This window comes from Rhodamnia argentea, chromosome 11 (genome assembly GCF_020921035.1).
Source record: "Rhodamnia argentea isolate NSW1041297 chromosome 11, ASM2092103v1, whole genome shotgun sequence".
NCBI classification, from domain to species: domain Eukaryota; kingdom Viridiplantae; phylum Streptophyta; class Magnoliopsida; order Myrtales; family Myrtaceae; genus Rhodamnia; species Rhodamnia argentea.
In genome coordinates, this window is record NC_063160.1 from 12,201,621 (window position 1) to 12,206,772 (window position 5,152).

A 5,152-nucleotide genomic window follows, 5' to 3' on the forward strand; every position below is an offset into this window, starting at 1 on the left:
ATTAGTCCAAGTGCCCTAGACATGACGAAGAGCATTTCATTCCCTACATCATACACATTTATCCCTTTGCAAACCCAATTTGAGCGGCGGATTCATTTCTCGTAACCCAATTGGTGATCATCCTAGCAAGGAATCACTTGAGATCATCTAGCAAATGAGCAAAATGCCTTGGGGCAAACTCGAACTCAAGAGATTTGCCAGCAAAATATGCAAGATCTGGACGAGACCCCTTCCTTCCTTTTTTTTTAAAAAAAATCAAAAGAGAGTAAGAAAAGCAAAGGCTTACCACTCAAAAAAGAAAGAAAAAGAAAATGGTGGGCAAAATTTTGAGCACCCCAAATTCCCAAAAAAATGGGAAAAATAAAAAATGAGGAATGCGACCCGGAAAAGAGGAGGCCATTTCCTGTAAAAGAAAAAAGGAATAAACTCTCGAGAAATCTCTGGAATGGTGGGGTGTCTCGGTTGGACGCATTTGAATATTCCCCAGGGAGTCTGCAAGAATACCATTCTAAACAAAGAGATGGTTACCATATCATCATTATGTACCCTTTGTTGCAAATAAGCCTTACATTTCTAGGCCTACCCCGAATCTACATTATAACCGTTACCAAAAGTTTCTTCAGATTAGGGCACTTGGATTAATGTAGGATTTTGAATTGCTTATAAATATCCCTCGAAGAAGTGCGAGCAAGATTATTTTTACTTCATTTTGCGGGGTTCCCGACTTGTAAACCCGATGCAGCTGACAAGAATGTCATTTCATTTCAAAGCCAAAAATGACTCATACGAGTCCCCTTTGATAAACCCTTTGACCAAACCTGAATTATAGTTCTTGCAAAAGACCTCATAGATTGGTCTGGTCATATTGAATGCGAGAATACCCGGACCCTTGTCAAGTGTGATGATGACAATTCTGAGTGTTTTCTCTTACCCGTATCAATGGTCGGGTTTCAAAACCTTTCTCATGAGAGTGAGCGAAAGTCCTTTTTTACTGCAGTTCCTCATTCGATTTGATCAAACTCGTTAAAAGGATCATACTTATTTCCTTATTGAAAAATCCCCATGGAGCCTTGCAATGTAAAAAAAAAAAATTCAAGAATTTTTGGACGTGTCATGTTGTGTTAACAATTGATCATATTCATCTCAAGTGATTAAATAGGTACGACACAAGCAATCTACCTCGTTTCATGATAATCCGTTCGAAAACAAGCAATCCGCCTCGTTCCTTGATTATTCGTTCGGAGAACCCGGGTAAGTCTTTTGAACCCCTTTTCAAATTAACAACTCTTCTGATGATAGTTGTTATGATTCAATTCGAGCAATATGCCCCTTTCGTACTTATCGATTCCATTCGGTGGTACTCATCTCAAATATTGTTCAAATCGGGCAATATGCCTCTCCTGTCAGGTCGTGTAGACATATACACTGGCGATCTTGACATCTTATCAAATCATAATGACGTAGCTTTTATGATTTTGGTCTCGAATCACGAAGACATATGCACTGGTGATCATGACTTTTAGTCGGCTCATAATGACATCGCTCTTATGATTCTCGGCCCTTTATCAAATCATGACGACATAAGCACCCATGATTTTGATCCAAACCAAATCATAACGACGTAGTTCTTATGATTTTGGTTCCCTTTCGTCAAATCGTGAAGACATATGCACCGGCGATTTTGACATTTTATCAACTCACAACGACGTAGCTCTTGTGAACTTGATTTCACTTCTTTCGACCCACAACGACGTAGCTCTTGTGATCTCGAAGGACACACATATCTTGCGTCGTCTCGAATCGGGAGGAAATCTCTGGTAACAGATGGGCCCAGTACCTTAAGACCCTCGCATTAGAAACTTGGAGATTAAGGAAATCATTAGCATTATGAGATATCAAGCAAGACATGTATTCTCATATGCGATCCATGCGCTGGTTTCTCTAATATGGAAAAAAGAGAAGTTTTGGCACACGTTTTCTATAGTCATGCATATCATGCATCATTTCCATTGCATTAAAAATGGGATTGAAACTCCCGACAAAATTATCATTCATCATTTGCATTGTCAAAATTTCGGTTTCAATTTTGTCTTTGAGCGAAACCTCTGCGAGCCTCCACTCAAAGAGGGGCAGCTGTTGATGCCTAAATTTCGATCATTTTCTGCATAAAAATTAGAATTAATTTTAAAAAATAATAATAATAATAAACTCAACATTCATATTTTATTATTCAACAATCATGCTTTGCGGCAGTAGGAAATTAAGACCAAAATTGGCCGACAGCACGTGAACTCGATAATTCTGAATTTAAACGTTTGGATTAAGCCCACGGTGATATTCAGCCAAGCTCTTCGCACGTGCATGTGTTGCCGAAAATTGCAATGCCGAAATTAAACAATATTGGTTTTCTCATAGACTAGAGTATATCTCGTAGAATCATGATCGGCCGTGTGGGTAAAGTAAAAAGAGATATACTAATATTCTAAGAGAAAGTGATATTATTTTCTTTCCTGTATGGGCCATTGCTTCGCTTATAAAGGAGGTCTCTTGTCCACATTCACCAAGGGGAGAGGACAAAAAAATCGAGAGAGAAAATATACGAGAGCGAGAAAGCGTGGTTTGGGGGAGATATGCACGGCTAGAGACTGGTTTTTCTTCTCCCCTTCTCAAAGAATACCTAGCACAAATAGAGAAGTTGAGCAGAGGGGAGGAATCATCCACAATTGCTCAAAAATTTTCTACGGTCATACTTTTGGGAGCATACGTGAGAAGCAAGAGAAAAGTGGGATAAAGACCAAGAGGCTCTCGCTCATTGTTGGCCGTCACTTTGCTCTGCATCTCAACGACGTCCTTCCTACCTACCTGCGTCAACAACTCGGACGGCTTTTTCTCCGTGCTCCGTCAACCCCCATCGACGGCGCAGCTATTTGATGATCATAACGACTCGTCCATGCCATCGAAGCTTCTGTTGTTCGAGCTCGTTCTTTGTTCGGTTTTACTACTGAATCCTCCTTCCAGTACATGAGTATATAGTCGAACCTATCCGCGAAGGTTACTGTATCAAACAGATCAACGTTCAACGCTTGGATATTTGAGTTCCGTGCAAAGTTCGATTAGAAAAGACGATATCTGGTTCAAGGTAAAGCTTTCTATCATTGAATGTTCACTAGCCTAGTTGGTTGATTCGCATATCTTAACAAATGTTTTTGCGTGTTTGAGTATATCATCGGGTATTTGTTATCATGGGCTGTTTATCTTTGCGTGCTTGATTGTTTATAAGGGACCCATTAAACTTGAAAATTTTTCATGAATATTCTAGACGTCCCTTCGTTGTCGTCCATTGTGATTGCAATATTCGGGATCTAAATATGTATTGGTTGGAATGCTAATCTCGAATGGAGACTTTAGTCATCATGGATGTTCGCCTTGGTCAACTTTTATTTCGGCTAGCATAATCTAAAAATCGGTTGATTAATCATGAGCCCGACCAAACGAGGAAAAAAGGAACGTATCTTTTGATTAGTGAATATCTTAAAATTGTCAAAACCGGCAAGGGAATGTCTAATATGAGTTCTCGGAACCCGCAGCTAGTTTTCCGGTTTTGTGGCACATTATCGGTTTTGAGTGGAATTATCAGAACATTTGACATCTTTTGTGATTCGAGCAATTTGGAATACTAAATGATATCCTGGAAATTCTAAGTGCACGTTAAATTTTGGATTATATCTTTGGGGAAATATTGAGTATGTCTCCGGCCCGTGGATGTGCTTTGGTGAGATATTTGATATGTCTCGTAATCCCATGTTTTTAATAATCTTATCCTTGGGATATTCTATGTATCATTTCAAATATTCAAAATATATCGTGTTCTAGTCTAGAATTTTTCTGAAAAAATATGAGCATATCTCTTGGGCTAATCGAATTTTCGAAAATATGAAGTATATCTATTCGAATATTGGAAAATATCCTTTAAAAAATTGGAAATTATCTGATACATTCCAAAGATTTAAGAGATAATCTTTCCTAATTTTAAAAGATGTGAATCCTTTGCGGATAAGGAGCTATCCCCCTTAAAATTTCAGCACCTACCTTAGTTGGCCGAGAAATTAATTTTTTTTTATATACCTTAGTCCAATTCAAATATTTTGGGAAAAGTACACTAGAAGTGCCATAACTTTTGTACGGCGTTCACTTAAGTGCCATAACTTTTAAAAATCGTTCACTTGAGTGCCATGTTGACGTGGCAGCCGGAAAAGCTGATGTGGCGATCGAAAAAGTTACTGTAGATACCGGAAAAGTTCCCGTAGCACGCCGGAAAAGTTCCCGTAGCACGCCGGGAAAGTTACCGTAGACGCCGAAAAGCTAACATGGCACGCGCGGAAAAGTTACTGTAGCACTCAAGTGAACAATTTTGCTCCGACGTAGCACTAAAGTGAACGATTTTTTAAAGTTGTGGCAATTAAGTAAACGTTTTGAAAGTAATGGCACTCAAGTGAATGCCGTACACAAGTAATGGCACTTCTAGTGTACTTTTCCCAAATATTTTTATAATCTATCTTGAGTATAATACATGCTCCCTTGTGCCTTGTCCCTCGGAATATGTGCATTGTGGATGACTATCTGACTCCACCCCCGAAGTACGATGTCATCCATACATGAATTTGTCTAACCTATCCCATAATTTTGGGACCAGATCGACAAAATTCATAATATATAAATTCACTATCTGACCCCACCCCCGGGGTACGACGTGAATAAATTACCTTCTGACCCCACATCTCGGGTACAAAGCGAATTCATTGGAAAAATTCGGATTGTAAGTGTATTATGCTCAAGGTTTATTATATTCTTATTTGATTCATTTTTTCATTAAAAAAATCATAAAAATCATAAAAAAATCATCATATCTTGACCTTAAATGAATTTTTTCGGAAATTATATCTTAAGATGACTCTTAATATAAATTGGATTTTGATTAATCAATTTGTGTTAACTGTCGGACCAAAAATCATAAAACTGAAAATTCATTAAAGGGTTATGACATTCCATGTGCATTTCATATAGTCTAATTCGTCATGCATTATTATATGTCATTCATGCATTTTCATGTCATCAATATAATCCATATTGCATGCCATGTAGTTCGAAGTTC